The following is a 17959-nucleotide window of genomic DNA, read 5'->3' as shown; positions in this document are numbered from 1 at the left end:
CCATCCACATTATAGAAGGTAACGTGGTTTACTCAAAGTCCACAGATTTAAAAGTTAATCTCCCCCCAAAACACCTTCACAGAAACATCCATAATAATATTCAACCACATATCTAGACACCGTGGCCCAGCCAAGTTGGCACATAAAATTAACCATCAGATCCTCTAGGAGTATAGGGAGAGGGAAATACAGCCTCAGAATGTCTGCCTAAAATGGGTGGATAAATCAGAGGTCTCCAAATTTCTCCTTTACCACTTCTGAGGAACTGCTTATGAACTGGGAAGTTCAGACAAATAGGTAGGCCCAGGACTCGAAGTATTTTATAGGATTCAAAATTTTCAACTTGTGCCTCCTTTTAGAATTTTTCTTCAGATGGGACCATTGTGGATTATCGAAGTTTCGTTAAAAGGAAGAGAAGTGGAAAGAGCAAGTAACTCCATCTGCAAGAATTGAGGTCAGACCTCAATTTTACAATACTTAAAAAAATGAATGGTGTCCATTTCTTTTAAAAGATAAAGCTGCTAATTAGAAACATGGAAAAATAGTTAAGATGACACATTGTTACATCTATAAAAATAAAATGTCAATGTTAAAACATTACATGTTTAAACAAAAATGTAAAGAACACAAAGATATGCTAATGGCATGAGGTTTCTTTTTGGATTAATGAAAAATTCTAAAATCACGGTGCCGGCTGTACAACTCTGAATATACTACAATCCATTGCATTGTACACCTTAAGTTGGTGCACTGTAAGACACAAAATTTTGTCTCAATAAAACTTATACAACGACGAAAAGAACAAAAAGAGCAAATAAAGGCAGCCAACGGGGAGACTTGGCAATGAAATGGTGAGCTAAGAATAGGAGAGGCATTGATGAAGAAAGGATGGGCTGAAGAAGGGATGGTGACGGAGGCCGGTGAGACCAAGGGGAGAAAACATGGAAGAAGCCGGATGGGCTAGGGACCCCGGCTCTGAGGAAAAGGTGAAGGCAGCCGGTTTAACCTCCGACAGGCGGTAATGGGTGGGGGTGGAGAGAAGAGGGCATACTCAGCGCATGCGCCAGAAGCCTACTGCGGCGATAACTTGCATCAGCACTGCGGCTTAAGGCTACGCTGGTTCTCTTTCGCCTGTCCAGTTCTACCTTGGCCTGTGGAGCCACCCTAGACCCGCGGAATCTGTGCCGCTGCTCCCTCTACCCTCTCTTCCGGCGGCCAGCACTAAGAATTTGTGCTACGACGCTCGATTCAGCCAGAAGGTAGGAGAAGAACATGGAGGGCGGCGGAGGGAACTCGGGACGGGGAGATCCTTAATCTGTGTATTCTACCGGTTCATGAGAAGAAAAAGTGGGGGACAGCATCGGTCTCAAACCTACAAAAGGATGTTGAGCGTGTACTTTCCATTGTGAAAGGCTACAGACTCCTTTACTCTAATCATGGTTGAGGCACACGAGCGTCGGTATTTTCCATAACGTTGTTAAAAAATTTGGGCTTCCTCGTACGTAGCAGAGGTGTATTTAAAGGATGGGCCTTAGGAGTAGGCTTATCCAATTATGAGAGCTTTTTTTGCCTTTGTTCTGGGTAGTGGGTCTTATTACGGAGACTGAGGGTCCTCCAGCTCCTCCCTGGGGGCCGGGGCGGATTCTGTCGAGATTTGCTCTCTGCAGTCCCCTGCAGTGTTTCCATTTCCCTAGTGTATCACACGGACCCCCATTAGGAAATGCTGGTAGTGTCCCTCCTTTAGTAGTGGGGCACAGCTTTACCGATATATATACATGCATCAGGCAAGTATATATAAGAAACGGAGGAGGGAGGGCTGGGCCTAGGAGAGGACGGGCTTGGTGCGCATGTGTATTTGAGAGGTTGGGGGAGGCGCGGGATCGCGCTTGTATATTTGAGAAGGCCTTGATCCGGAGGGAAGGGGCCCCAGCTGGGGAGAGGGGAGGTGAGCACGCACAAGCTTGGGGCGTTGCTGGGGGCGCGGGCGGGGTGTCGAATGCCTAACTAAGAAAGCAAAGTTTCTAGTACGCAGTTGGCAGCAGCAGTTGGGAGGGAAAGTGAAGGCGCGCATGCGTACTTGAGACGACATTGTGACTGTTGGCTTTAGGATGAGAGAGGGGCGCAGGCGTATTTCAGACGGAATGACGGGGAGGGGAGGCGAGCGCCGTGGGTGTAATTAAGATTGCAAAATGGCGAGGGGGGAGGTAAGTTGTCTTTGCTTGGCCATCTTGGGCTAGGGGGCCCTGCAGAGAAGTAGAATCTACCTTTCTGGTTGGGTGAAGGGATCTGTCGACTGGGAGATGTCTTAGGCTGTGGCTAAATCCACCGGAAACTCACCCAGAATCTTAGCCTTTCACTGGCCCTTTGATAATATGTGGGTTTGAAAATGGGGAGGAGATGACTGTCTAAAAGGTTTCGGCAGCTGACTATGTGTAGGAAATGCATAAAATTGGAGCACTGGAGCCAGGCCACATTCCGGCAATACACATTTGGAGGGCTCTCTGTCAGACTTTGGGACACTGTAATTGGCTCTGGACACATTCTCTCATTCCATCAGAGCAGCAGAACACAGTGATTGCAGTATTGTGAAAATTTATTGTTATGTTGGTCAGAAGCCCTTGATTTCTCCCACTGCAGAATACTGGTGTGAGGATTTGGCTGTGTTTCCAAGTGCTTGTTACACTTTAAACCTAGAATTTGGGCAGATGGTAATGGTGGTATGAAGGTGATCTGGGTTCATATCCTTTCCTCTAAATTATTTTTTTTTTCTGTAAAACTTGAACCAGGGGAAAGATTTTTTTTTTTTTTTTAGGTAGCTGTACTGTCGTGGATCTCAGAGGGCTGTCAATGAATTTCTACTGTAAATCGTTAAAACTAATAGTTTAGCACTTAAATATGTAGCACAGAGGGCACAGGATTCAAAATAGAAGAGACCGCGGTTGCCCAATAATCCTCACAGTGATCTCATACTGGTCCTTTTCCTTCTCTGAGCCCATTTCTCTATAGTAATAATCCTGTTTAAATGTCTGTAGCACATAAAACTATATGCCAGGTGCTGGTCTACATGCTACTCATGCTTTTACATGCCTTAACTCATTTAGTACTCTCGATAATCTTATGAAATAGCAGTACCATTATTCATATTTTACAAATGAGAAATGTAGGGGACACATGATTAAGTAATTTGCCCAAGGCTTTACATCCATTTGGATGGCTGAAACTGGATTTTTATCCAAGTTGTATGACTCCATAATTCTGTGCTCTTAAACATTATGCTTTATTACCCTGAAATGAGGATTCAAAATTTAAAATACCCTTCTTTTATGATTTCAAATTTCATTTGTAATTTACCTGTGCTGTTTAAGAAAGGCGACCTGTTTGCTCTTGGCCGTTTTTTATTCAGTGCATTGTACAGGGCTACATATGGAGAAGACAAAAAGTGAAGAATTGTTGATTTGGAGCCTATGGAGGTGGCCATCCTTATCTACCCTTGTCTTCTCTGCTTTTTGTTCTGCAGAGGGTTTAAAATGGCCGACTGCAGCAGACTGGACACACCCTTCTTGTTTAGCCTGATTTGAGATCTGGTCAAATGCTTTGAGACAGCAGTCTTTTGCTGCAGTAGAGATTTTTTTTTTTTTTTTTGGTTACCCATTATTAATGTTTTGGTGTGTTAATGCAAATGTTCAATAATAAAGGAGAATTTTTTTCTTATAATAAAAGACTGAACATACATGCATTTCTTTTTTATTATTGGTTAGGATGGATTCTCTGCAGTGGAATTACTATTGTCAGCGTTTTTAACACTCAATATGTATCGACAGATTTCATTCTGAAGAGGTCATACCAGTTTTTACTCTCACAGGCATTGAGTGGTGTTTGTTTTAAAAAATAAATCTTATGAATAAAAAACAGTAGTGTTTTAATTTTGCATTTCTTTGGTTATTAGTGAGTTTGGACTCCTTTTTCCTCCATATATTTCTTAGCAGTTTAATTTTCTTTGGTATGATGTTAGTTCAGGTCTTATACGGATTTATCTATTGGAGTTTTAGTTTAGTGTTATTGTTCTATTTGAAAGTGTTCTTCAGATAAAGGCTGTTACTCAGATTTCTGCAGTGTTACATACATCAGGTTATTGTTTACCTTTTAATTTTTGTTTTTAAATTTTGGGTTAGTAGAGATTCGAAAGCAAGTGGTCAAATATCTGTCTATTTTGTAATTTTTCTTCCATTGTTTAAGTTTGAATAGTTCCCTCAATCTAGAAATTTGGTAAATATTCATTGTAGCTTAATCTGAGGATAACCATCAAGTTTGGGGGGGAAAGGATCTGTAATTTCACTGCCCAGAAATGACCCAGTGTTTATAAATGTGTTCACGTCTTTTCATTCCCTGCATTTTTCTATGGTTGATCATGTATTTGTACTATTTTATGTTGTGTTTTGTGTTTAACATTATAGCATGCATTTTTCCACGTTAAACATTGTTAGCATTTGTCATCTAGTGGTTTCATGGTATCTACTTGTATGGAAATATTTTAAATTTTCAGTATTTTAAATGATGTAATGAATGTCTTTTTATTTTCATTTAGTTTTTATTGTTTGTTTATTTTGAGTTATTTCTTTATAGAATGGAGTTCCAGAATTAGAATTGTTCATCAAAAAGTTAGAACGTTATAAAGATTTGCTATATAGTAACATTCAAAGCATTATGTCATTTTTTTGTACCCAGCTATTTAGGTATTTAGAAAAAAATTTTTTGCTACCTTATATGTAAGAGAATGGTGTCTTTGTTTTACTATCCATTTCTCTGATTTCTGGTGAGGCCAAACTCTCAAATGTTAATTATTAGCGTTTTGTGAACTATTCGATTTGTGTCTGAATGTTACGTATTTGTAAGAGCTCTGTATTATGTGTTCCGTATAAGGATCTGTTATCCTCTGTCGTTTATTGCAAATAACAAAAGTGATTTGTTGCACATATACTCCTGGTATATGTTGCCATCGAGTGTTAAGAAATGTTTGTGATTCCAAAGACAACTGTTTAATGGGATACATATCAGGTTCTTGGTAGCCATTTTGAGATAACATTTGTCTGTCCTTTAAATAGATAGTCCTGTGTTTTTATTTAAATAGAGAGCAGTCTTGAGTGCTGCTGCATAGCATTGGTACACCCTGGCTTTGGGTGTGGGAAGAAGACATGGCAACATTTTGTCCCTAAAAAGAAACCAACTTAGACAAGACACAAAACAGTAGAACCCTCTCCCCCATCCGTTCTGGGACTGATCTTATTTTGAATACTTAGGAGTGATCTGGAGGAGGGTATGGACATAGTGTGATGTCCACATTTATAGATAACATTGAGCTCTTCAGGGATGTAAAATGCTAGGAGAAACAGACTGTAACACCTGAGAAGGCATTGTGAGTGTGGGCTGACAGTGGCAGAATGGAACTGTGTAGGCAAGAGCAATAAGAAGACTTCAGGGGGAAGTAGTATGTTAAGCATGTAAAAGTGGCCTTGAAGACATTGGGTCCAAAGACGGGGACCTCAGTGTTAAATGGCAACAATCTGTTGATGTCATCAGCTCAGTTTACTGGTTGCAGAGACAGAAGAGCCATTAAAACCCTAGGCCTTATTAAGAACAGTATGGGGCACAGAAAAATTCCATCCTGTCTTTGTATAAAACCATCTGAACCAAGTGATTAGTTAACACTAGTAATCTCTCCTCAAGGAGTCTCTTATTATCACTCAGTGTTGAAAAGTGGTTGGGAAAATTGTATTACCTCCTTGTTTCATATTTCTTATTTATTTTGTTATTTACTATTATATAGGTAATTTAGATATTCTTAAAGGTTTGGGGGTGAAAACATTAAAACATTTCCTGAAGCTGGGTCTCTTATTTGGGGTCCAGAGAATCTGTTTAATTTTATTTATTAAGTAAAGCTTTCTAAATTATCATTCCCAATCTATGGGCTCTATACTATCTCATGTATTTAATAGCATCCTGATGTTTACTTTTTCAGTGAAGTGTGGGGATTATAGGATTTAGAGGTGCCCAGTGATTTGTTACTTACTGCTTTTTGCTATCGAATTACACTGGGTTAATCCAGGTAGTTGTAAGCCCCCATTTTTCATCATTTTGTTAGTTGCAGGTGTTAAAGGAGGCTTACTGCCGGTTGGGGGGAGGTTCACAGATGTGTAATAAGCAAAACAAAACAACAGAGCTTGTATTGTAGAGGAGGTAGTTGAGAAGATCCTTTACTGGATGTCTCTGTCTTAAGCGTGGGAGTCCCATTTTACATCATGGCCAGTGTCTAGTTCCCAAACCTATCTCTGATCAGGAGTTAGGGAGAGCGTGGGTATTTGAAATAGCCTAAAAGCCTTAACCTTTGATTTCTACAATCTCTTCCTCCCTCTTGATGTTACAGCCAGCAGCAGCCTGGAGCAGCGCCCCCTGGAAAGAAATTTTACATCGGCCATTATAATACAACCTGATAAGTGTTGCAGCACTTACCAGGTTGTATTGTAATTGTCTGTGTATATGCCTGTCTCCCTTCCTATGTTCTCAGTTAGACTGTAAGCTCCTTGAGGGCAGGGACAGTGTCTTCTTCAGAGCCCAGCCTGGCACATTAGTAGGCCTCAGTAAATGTTTATTGGATGAATAAATGAATGAGTCATCAACAAACATTTATCGTGTGCCTGCTAAGGTGATCTCCACAGGCTCTGGACTGTCAACTGTTATTCACAACGCATGTGGTCAGAAACGTGCTGTTTCTTTCTAGTTACGTATATAAAGAGTTTTTCTGAGATAGTGCTATTTTTGTGTTTGGATTTCAGTCCTTGGTACTTAACAGATGTTGCTACCATTACTGCTGCTGACACCCTCTTCCTTGGTGGGACCTGGGTGATAGCTGCCAGGTCAGGAGCCTCATCCTCACTGCCCAGGGCATGCTAAATGGTTCCTATCTGTAGACTCATCCCCTTTTCAGTCCTCCTCAGGTCATCCTTCAAGTGGTGTTCTTAGGTAGGACTGCATGTTCTAGATGAGGGGTAGGCAAATGCAGCCCATGGACTGCCTTGTTTTGCAAATAAAGTTTTGTTGGAACACATGTTATTTGTTGATATTTTGTCTGTGGCCTTTCTGTCCTGCAGCAGCAGCGTTGAGTACATCAGAGACCTGGTGGCCCATAAGGCCTGTCCTTTGCAGAAAAACATTGCCTACCCTGCTTTGGATTACTAAGCGACAGTGATGGTTTCATGTTCCTCTCCATTCACCAAAGATATTTTTAGCATCTCAGAAACTCATTTATTTACCTCATTCATTATTCTTTATAACAGGTCTTTTTCCTATTTTACAGGTGGGCCAGCTAGAACACACTTGAGGCTAGATTGATTATAAGGCCTCCACCAGGGTCCAACAGTTAGTCAGTTATACCATGTACTTCAGCATCAAGTTTGGAGCTTCATCTCTAGAAATTGATTTTGTTAAATCCTAACTGAAGAATGTGGCCATATCATACCTTGGTGCCTTATCCCTTGACCCCCCTCCTTCCTGCACAGCTTTTTGCAGTGAGAATATGGAAAGTAACAAACTAATGTGAGCTAAAACAGAAAGGTAGGCCAAGGCAAATGTTTACCAGGTCTGAATGCTAACAGACAAAGAAATGGGGTTTCTGAAATACTCACTTAAACTTCATACAGTTAGGAAGCCTGGACTTCCAAGAGCTTAGGGCCTTCCCCTTTACCCTCCCTAACCTCCACACATTGTCTTGGTAACCTGCCTGTGGGTATATTGTGATTCATTTCATGTAATTAAAAAGTTGAGAGCTCCCAAGTCCAATTCAAGAAAGCTATATCTAAAACAAAAAAGAGAGAATATAGAATAGTCTCATTCTAGGAGTAAAATGGTAGGAAAGGCCCTCACAGCATTGTTTTTTGAGCTGCTTGTTGGATTTTTCCCAGCATCTTAATATGGAAAAATTTTAAATACACATACAGAAAAGTTGAAGAATTGTATATTGAAAACCGATCTACCTACCAATTAGATGTTGCAATTAACATTTTGCTGTATTTGTTTTATTACATATTCATCCATCTTTGTCGGATAGGGTTTTATATTTTTTTTTAAAGATTTTATTTATTTTGACAGAGAGATCACAAGTAGGCAGAGAGGCAGGCAGAGACAGAGGGGGAAGCAGGCTCCCTGCTGAGCAGAGGGCCGGATGCGGGGCTCGATCCCAGGACACTGAGATCATGACCTGAGCCGAAGGCAGTGGCTTAATTCACTGAGCCACCCAGGCGCCCTTGTTGGATAGGTTTTTAAAATGACTGTGGTGGTGTCCGCTTTGAGCTCATCTGTATCTGACCCACGTGGTACTAAAAAAAAATAGTTTCTTTTTATTCTTATCTGTATTTCCCAAGTTGGAATGGATACTACTGCAGCCTATGTGTAAGCAGATCTGCCTGGCAGTGAGATTCCAGGGAGAGAAGCCATTTGACATCTTAAGGAAAATGGTTACAGCTCGCTGTTTACTGGAAATGGTAGGAGAAGGAAAGATGGAAGTCCTGGTCCAGTGCCAATGAATCCTTCCAGTAAAGCATCACCTACACTTCATTCACTTTACTGCCTGGGGCTGGTGGGGGGTGGGGCAGGGAAATGGGTCATTTTCCCAGCAGCTTCTACTTGGTTCTTAACTTAGACTTGATGAAGGAAAAACAATGAAGTCACATCAGAATGCCACCTAGGTGATTGAGGATTAGTACAACTCCTTGGAATATTAGAAAATTGATTTTTAATTTGGAGTACTATCAAATAATACTCTTTTCGACCTTTTCTATTAGCAATAGCTGCAGAGTCATTTTAGGAAGCACCACAAACTGAACTCTAATTTCTCTTCATCATGAACATGATAATGATAATGGTAAATGTTACCAGTTTCTGTCTGTCTCCCTTCATTTAGTCTCAAGGACAGAGACTGTATCTTACTCATCTTTTAATTCTCCTAGTAATAAATGTTTGAATTCATAAAAAAAAATGTATTATTGCATTTAATACCTATCACATGGGCAAATAACTAAAAAATGTTATACTGGTGTTGGTGGGGTTATCCAGTTTCAGTGTAGTTCTTTGTAGGGGCAGTTTGTCTATATATATTATGGCAAAATAAGTATTATATGTCTTTTGACCACACAGTTTCATTTCTAGGGATATACCCCAAAATATCCTAAAGAAATTCTAAAGAAATATTCTAAGGATATTCTAAAAGATGTAGGTATGGGAATGTTTACAATGTTCATAGCAATAAAAAGTGGGGGAAAAAACCTTAGCTATTCATGAGTGATCATTTGGGTAGGTAAATTTTGATCTATTCATGCATAATCATTTGGGTAGATAAAATATTACTCAGGTAATATTACAACATGGCATTAAAAATAAAAATAGTCTTGTAGATGAATATTTTACTTGGGAAGATTCTCAAGTATATTAACTGAAAAAAAAAGCTAGAGGGCGGGGCGCCTGGGTGGCTCAGTGGGTTAAGCCGCTGCCTTCGGCTCCGGTCACGATAGGGCTCTCTGCTCAACAGGGAGCCTGCTTTCCTTCCTCTCTCTCTGCCTGCCTCTCTGCTTACTTGTGATCTCTCTCTGTCAAATGAATAAATGAAATCTTTTAAAAAAAAAAAAAAGCTAGAGGGCAATAGTATGGTTTTCATCCAGTTTTTGTGAAATAAAAATTAATGTTTGTGTACATGAAAGTAATTGGAGAAACATACCCCAAATGTTAAACTTCCTGGGATTCTGCAATTTTTACTTTCCATCCTTAACATATTTCTGGAATTTTTTTCACAGTGTACATTCATGACTTTAAAAGTTAGTCAGACATAGAAAGTATTCCCATTTTGAAATTTGTTGACTTAAACAGACGTGGAATAAATTGAGTGGCAAGGGGGCTGGTAACTGGAGTAGTTTAGTTTAGAAAAGAGCTAGGTGGAGTGGGAGAAGGGAGTGGTGGAAGTAAGATCTCTGTCTTCAGAGAGAGGCATTAACTACGAACCACTTTCTGTTCTTGGCTCCTTAGTGCAGGCAGTTATGGTGAGGTGTCAACATTTACATTTGCCATTATTTCCCAATTATGCCCTATACAAATTTCTTTCCTGTTCTTGTCCCTCATGGCTGTAATAAGCTCAATTGCTAGTGGCTGCTGCTGCTTGTAGGTGTGCAGATCTTTGTCTAGTAACAGCTGCTTTACTTTATCCAATAAAGAGATGGTTTAAGCTGATCAAGGCTCCTGCTCCCTTTCCCCATGCCTGGCAGCATGAAATATTCCCCACTTATGATGGGAGAGCTTTCTGCCTGGTTCTCATCATTACTAGTAGATTCTAAGACATTTTTGCCTACAGGGAATGCAGTAGTTAAAAATGAGCCCTGAGAAACTGCTTGAATTTTCCTGGGGCTCAAGGGTTGTCTGCCTCTCACTGGGTAACAAGGAACCTAGTTGCATTTGCTGGTACTGCCAGCATCTAATCATTTTAATAGCTTGGGCTGTGGGCCCTTGCTGAATTGCCAGATTTCTGGGTTGCTTTTCATGCTGAGCAGCTGAGTACTGGGAAACTTAGAGACATTAGGCTGCTTTCTTAGAAAGAAAGGACCCTTGGGGATCCTTGGCTTAATCCTGTGTGGGTCTTAGGTCTCAGAGTCCCATTCTTCCTAGTGGTTGAGTCTTGGGAGATAGGGGAGTAGCCATTGGCCTACCTAGCTCCCTTTGATCATTTTGGTAACCTGGGCATCAGATAAGGCAATAGATAGTTGAATTCCTTTTCACACACAGTTAAAGTGAGTCCTGGTGGGAAGTGAGACTGTGAATGACAGACCTTGACCCAGAGCCCAGGGTTTTGTTACCTTTCCTCATTAATGTGAACCAAATGCCATCCAATGACCGGATAGATGGAGGTTTCATCCACTTTTAGGGAGCTCTTTTAACTAGAATTACAGAATGGAGGGTCATAACTGCCAGACAGAGAAGGACCCCCAAGGAATCAAGTTTACCCCCACTCAGAGGTCTAAAGAGGGGAAAAGACTTGCAGGCAGCTAGGAAGATCAGCAAGAGTTAATATCTGAGTTCTAACACTTTGATACAGGTGGTTACTTGGTGTCTCAGTATCCAAGTTAATCTCATTTAAAATGGATACAGGAATTACTATTAAATAATAATTGTTGACATTGCAACAGTCTGCCAGATAAAGAAGAGAGCAAAATCTGAGGTCCATGGTGTGGGCTGGATGACTTGACTAAGGTGGTAAAACTAAATCAAAGCTATATCTCAAACCTTGGCTATTCGGTCTTAACATTTGTTTCTTCTCTCCAGGTGGCACCAAGTGTGATCAGAAGCCATGCCACTGGTGAAGAGGTATATTGAACCCTGCCTGGCCCAGTGAGGTTACTAGAGAATTGGGAGAGGCTTAGATCAATGTCCTGCGCATGGCTATCTACTCATTGTGAAGTCTTGGTAAGTGGCTAGTGGCTTTGGTGGGCTAGCCCAGTTAGTGGGAAGGGGCAGGGAAGGTGGTCTTAGTTGGTGTTAGGTGATTACTTGATATTTTCCCCATCACAGTATGAATTAAAAAAATGTCTTAAAATGTTTAGACTATGTTAGAAAGTAATGAGAACCTTTCCTTTTTTCATTCTTCCATTTTTGCAGATGAGGGAATTGCTGATATTGCTAGATTATATCTGGTTGGTGTAGGAAATAGATTTGAATGTAAGCCAGCGCTGTGTCTTCTACCCAGTGCTTCCTCTAGGTTCCATTTGAGTCCAAGGAGGCCATGTAAGACAGAAATGTTTTTTATTCCACACTGAAAGATTTTTTTATAAAGATTTTTATTTATTTATTTGACAGGCAGAGATCACAAGTAGGCAGAGCGGGTGGGAGGCAGGCTCCCCGCTGAGCAGAGAGCCCGATGCGGGGCTCGATCCCAGGACCCTGGGATCATGACCTGAGCTGAAAGCAGAGGCTCTAACCCAGCACACTGAAAGATTTTTATAATAGCCTCTGAGATTGTTCTTGCCCAGTGAAGGGAATGTTCATGGTGTAAAAATTTTTTATGCAGAAAATCACCTGGGATGCCCGTTAAAAATGCAGATTCTTGGGCAGCCAGAACCTTGTCATTGGTCAAGAGCAACACTAAGACCTACCTGTCACTTATGTTGAGGCTTCTTGCCCAGTGGGTTCATCAGCAAGCCAGAATGAATCGCCATTGCCATGGATGTCCTTGTGAGGCAGTTGGGAATTCTTGGTAAGTTGCAAGTGGTTTGGGTGGAGGTTCCCCAGTTGGAGGTAGAGAAGAAATGATTGTGATGTGGAACTTCCTCCCTTCCTCTAAATGGACAGTTATTAAGTGCTCACTAGTTGCCAGAGACTATTCTAGATAATAACAGAGTTCTGCCATCATGGAACTGTCATTCTTGTAAAAGTAAAGAAAGGAATAAAGAAACAGTAAGAGCATAAAGTATCATAAATGTTACATCACACGTTTTTCCATTAGGGTATGAAAATGGGGTAAAAAAATGGGTGGGTTAGACTAAGCAACACCTTGTGGTTTTCCCCCACTTCCCACTCTCCCTTTAAAAAAAAAGATTTTATTTATTTGGGAGCAAAGGATCAAGTGAGTGAGTGAGCACAAGTTGGGGGAGGGGCAGAGGGAGAAGAAGAGGGAGAGTCCCAAGCAGACTCCATGCTGAGTGTGAAGCTCGATGTGGGGCTGATCCCGCAACCCTGAGAGCATGACCTGAGCTGAAATCAAGAGTCGGATGCTTACTTGCCTGAGCCACCCAGAGACCCCCCCCCTCCATTCTCCTTTTTAATACTTAACACGTCTTTCAGTACAGTGGAGGCTGACTGAGCTGAGTCTGGGAGGGTCACAGATGATGAGAGCAATCTTTCTCCTTTTTGTAACCCCTCCCTAGGCTGAATTGTGAAGGATGTCTTTTGGAAAATGTTTTAGAGAGTCTGCTAGCTCTTCCACATGAGTGAATGTGTAACAGAAGAGGGGATTCTCTTGGTGATTTAGGTAAAGAGGGAAAGAAAGGACAACTGCTCTGACTCTTGTCAGGGAGGCTCATAGAAATGTCATTTGTGGGGACCAGTGCCTTTAAAGCCTGCAGTTTATTCTGTAGTACATCCTCCTTAGAACAGTTGGGGTAAATTACATGCTTACCCAGTCTGTGATCACCCCTGCAAAGGATCCAAACTGTAATGGTTCCCAAGTAAACCAGGTAGCATGAACTACATGTCACAAATATTGTCAATATGACACTAATTATACTTCCCTTATGGGGAGAGTCTGTTCTTTTTAACCAAATTTGTTGGGAGTTTTTATCAGGCAGTGGAGCTACATATATCTTGTCAGAAGTCCGCTCATAGCAGAGGCTCATTATTTCAGTGGCAGCCAAGTATATAGCACTTTGGGTTACTAATTTCAGAGGCAGCAGGGTCTTCGGGATTGCACTTAAATCAACTGGACTAGTATTTGTTTTTAGCTCCTAAGGGGTCTGCCTCCTGATAGGCTCCAGTGAGCACTTAAATGGTCCAGAGTTAAAGTAGGCAGCATATATAGTATGACCATCATGGGATACCTCTGCAGAGGCCCACCCTGACTTTAAGCTTTTTTAGGAATGCCAGATCATTCATTGGTGTCTGCCATTTTTCATAAAAGTAATAAAGGTCACCTTTTCCCATGAGGATGGTCTTGAGATGGTGCCTTCATAGCATAATGCTCCTCATATGATCTCTGGAATATTTGGATAATTTCTACTGCCAGTATTTAGATAATTAGCCTGCACAGGGAACTGAAATGATAGGAAAATTGTCTTTTCCCTAAGGAGAAGCCTGGGCTAGCCATTTATACAAAGGGAGTCCCTATATTCCATGTCCTTCACAACTTATTTTTTTAAGATTTTATTTATTTATTTGTCCGAGAGCAAGAGAGAGAGAGCACAAGCAGGGGCAGCGGCAGGCAGAGGGAGAGAGAGAAGCAGACTCCCCACTGAGCAAGGATCCTAATGCAGAATTCAATCCCAGGACCTTGGGATGATGACCTGAGCCAAAGGCAGACGTTTAACTGACTGAGCCACCCAGGCGTCCTCCTTCACAGCTTATTTTAAAACATCAGTCTTGTATAAGGATATGAGTATTAGCATGCCGTCAGAAAGCAAGTCTTCCCATCTCTTTCTCTATATGGGCCAAAATGGGTTGTATAAATCTGGCTTTTGTTATTTGAACTAGGGCTTCCCTGTTCCTATTATCTGCTCTTTTGTTGACAGCAGGTCTGGTTTTTTTTTCTTTTCTCTCTCTCTCTAGGCTAGCCATCACACCTGTAGGAGCACCCATGCATGACTTTTAAAAACTTTGTGCCTGAGGTCATGTAATAACAACAGTGATTATCAGTTAATTATTAGTGCCTTTCCTGTTCTGGGCAAGTGCTTTACACATATTTATCATCTCATTTTAACTTAACAGTAAGTCTGGGGAGTCTGATTTATTCCTACTTTGTAGATAATAAAGCTGAGGATCAGAGAGGTGGTGTCCCCAGCATGCCACAGGGAGCCAGTAGTGGAACTGTTTGTGTCACACTCCAAAGATCCTAACTACCTTACTATACTTGAAGCACTACAGTGTGACGAGCATATTCTTCGCTGTTGGGATATCCTACCTCCTCATGGGGCCCTTGTCACTGTCTTCTTCCAGGACAGGGACACGTGCAAAGGGTTTGTTTTCCAAGGGGAATACAGATGTGCAAGAGAAATGGTGTGAGGGATGTGTAGGTCCCTTCAGTTTCTGGAAATAACCACTTTGGATGAACTAGCATTCCCCCCCCCCCCACAGCTATTCACTGTGTGTTTATCATCATCTTTTCACCTTTGAGTATTCTCCCCATCCCCATGCTCCTGCGTGATGTCTGTGTTGGACAATATCCATGGGGTTATGTTTTCTTCTACCCCAAAAAGAGGAATCAAAGGAGTCAGAGTCACAACTGAAAATACACTGCTTACACAATGTTAGCTCAGGTGCAGGCACACCAAGGGCTAGAGCTGCTTGCTGCGCATATCAGTATGTGCCTGCTGGAATTCAGCATAAACACTGCATTCTGCCAGTGGACAGTACTGATAAAATTACCCTTTGTACATAGTGAGTGGAAAATTAACAGGGATACTGATCAGTTAATACTTCCATAAATAATATTGCTGGTAAGGTAATAGTGTCCAGATAGTTGGCATAGACTAAGGTTTGGCCAGCTCTGGCCCACATGGCAACTTGTTTTTGCAAATATGTGGTTTTGTTGGAACAGAGGATCATGCTTATTCTCTGTTGCTACGGTTCCTTTTGTGTTGCAGCAGTACTGAATAGTTGCAGTGGACTCTGGTCCACAACCTAAAACGTTAGCCCCTCACATAAAGTGTGCCGACTCCAGGCATAGGTTAAATGTACTGTGTCTACAGATCCACATTTATTGGAACATAGTACTACACTGATGTGTGTGTTGTCTGTGCCTGCTTTTTGCTCCAGCTCAGAACAATGAGGCAGAAATCACATGGCCTGCAAAGCCTAAATTATTTACTACCTGGCCGTGAACAGAAAACCTTTGAGGTTGCTCTTTTGCAATAGTTACCAGATCCCTTACAAGGATCATCATTGATAGATTTAAATGCTTCATTAGCAGTTTTGTCATGGACTATTAGGGACTGTTTTTCTCTTAAAATATGTGGGGGAGATTCTCACTTCCTTATTCCCACATGTGATTCCCTGGCCAATTCCAGAATACTCACATTCTTGGTGAGCTTCAGTTGTGGCTGGAATCCTGTTAGTGATTTCTGGTATTGTTGGCTCCTTTGTTTTCAAGAACCAGACTTCTCTTGGACCATCCAGGAGATTTGGACCACCTACAGCTAAGCGTGGCCAGCCTCCAAGATAGACAAGGATTGCCTATGAATTCAAATACAGAAAACCCTGTATTTGAATAAAGATAATTTAAAAAATAAAATTCAGTTTCCCCTCTGAGGATTAGACATGGTGATTCAAAGACCAATCTGGGAACATCAACAATAGGGGCTTATATCCTACTTCTGGTATGTCACCTTTAACATATTTTTAAAAAATAAATATTGGATATAGTTAATGTATAGACCCAATGTTTTGATATACATTGTGAAATGATTACTATAGTCGGACGCCAAACTATCTTCTCACTTACTTAAAATTTTCTAGGAAGGCACCTGAAATCTATTCTCTTAGCATATTTTCAGTATTCAGTACAGTATTAATTGTGGATACCATGTCATACATCATGTTTTAATTCCTCTTTATCGCTCCTTTTCTCATTTTTTGTTTCTGCTTCCTCATATCTACTCAAGCTTTAGTTTTCCTCCTAGCTTTGTAGTCTGTATCCTCATAAATTTTCAATTACTCATCATTAAACCTTGCTTATCTCCCTGGTATCCTTGGCTGTATCTCATGTTTCCCAACTCTGTCCTTTACGGTTCAACTCTCTTGGCTATGGGCCTTACTGTCTTTGCATTTCACAAACTTCATTGTTTAGTGCAAGAATTTCAGTGGCTTAGCTCACGGCTGCTTGGATAGTCACTTTCTGAGTTATGCAGTAACACAGCACTTGGGTGGCGTATTCTACACCTGGTACATTCTCCTTTGGATGACAGGACAGGTCATATTCTTTTTTTTTTTTTTAAAGATTTTATTTATTTATTTGACAGAGAGAGATGACAAGCAGGCAGAGAGGCAGGCAGAGAGAGAGGAGGAAGCAGGCTCCCTGCTGAGCAGAGAGCCCGATTTGGGGCTCGATCCCAGGACCCTGGGATCATGACCCGAGCCGAAGACAGTGGCTTAACCCACTGAGCCACCCAGGCGTCCCAGGACAGGTCATATTCTAAAATTTATTGCTGTCTAGGACTTTTCTCCAGAACTACCTCTGGCTGGGACAGTTTACTTTAGATGGGACTATGAGTGTGGCTACCATTTAATTCAGATGTGTTTGTATTACATTTTTACATCTTGACCTCTAAGTATATATGCTCATCATTTCACATATTCATTTCTAAAGATGCTCTGTCTTTTCCAACTTGTACTTAAGTATAAATGTATAAATGTTGGAGAGTAACTAAGTCAAGCCAGATGCCATAGTCTGAAGTAATACCATAAAGACACTTTTGAAATTTTCTAATTTCAAAAGCACTCACCCATCTGTGATCTTCCTTAGTCATCTGAATTTTTGTCTGTTGTGATTGTGTCAAACTTACATTCACTAGATGTGTGGTCCTGTGACAATAACTTTGCCACACTTTGAGGTTCTTAAAACCAGCCAGGGTTGTGGTGGATGTATCTGCTTTCTATCCCAGCACCAGGTAATAATCAGGTCTGAATATTTCACATTTCCTGCCAAAGTTCTGTTCATGTAGCCCAACTCCTTACTATTTTCTAAATTACATAGGATTTCTGGTTTCAAGAAATAAGACACAGGCTTAGGCTTAGGTCAAGAAGCAGGTGTTTATCAGACAGATAGATACACGTAGTAAGGAAAATAGCGATTTCACAGGAATCTCAAGAACAGTGACATGGAAATTCATCTATGGTGGCTCTAGGGATTAAGCACATGGAATTAGTGGAATAGTGTTCACTGTTCCATTGACTTGATTCAGCTTTCTATTCTCCTGTCTTAGCTACATTTTCCCTCATTCATCTTCCCTCTGCCTGGCTTTGCCATTAGCTTCAGATTTCACTGTTAATTAGTTTTTCCCATTGTTTCTTCTCAAATTTCAAAGAGTTTGAGCACATCTAATTGGCTTAGTTTATCTTTGTGTGATGTTTTTTCATGCTTAGACAGTTTATAGGCCCCTGGCAATGTATGGATTAATCCTACCAACTCTACTCAGTGGAGAAGATATAATACTGGATAATGTGA

The 17959-nt window shown here is 41.0% G+C and overlaps 1 long non-coding RNA gene across 10 annotated transcripts in view; it reads left to right on the top strand.

Annotated features, from left to right (window-relative positions):
* Nucleotides 1-1036: 1036 nt before the first annotated feature.
* Nucleotides 1037-17959, top strand: part of LOC123393978 — a 52395-nt gene continuing 35472 nt past the window's right edge. For 2 of the 10 annotated variants that reach the window (XR_006608786.1, XR_006608781.1), the window contains exons 1-2: nucleotides 1042-1259; nucleotides 11356-11496. This is a non-coding gene — a long non-coding RNA (uncharacterized LOC123393978). Of the gene's footprint in view, nucleotides 1260-1866; nucleotides 1946-2099; nucleotides 2205-11355; nucleotides 11497-12097; nucleotides 12284-17959 lie in introns of those variants that run through there. The other 8 variants (XR_006608788.1, XR_006608783.1, XR_006608789.1 and 5 more) reach the window with 8 other exon arrangements.

The sequence above is a fragment of the Mustela putorius genome, unplaced genomic scaffold (assembly GCF_011764305.1).
Source record: "Mustela putorius furo isolate JIRA1106 unplaced genomic scaffold, ASM1176430v1.1 tig00001114_pilon_pilon_pilon, whole genome shotgun sequence".
NCBI classification, from domain to species: domain Eukaryota; kingdom Metazoa; phylum Chordata; class Mammalia; order Carnivora; family Mustelidae; genus Mustela; species Mustela putorius.
This window is presented reverse-complemented; position numbering and strand designations above follow the sequence as displayed.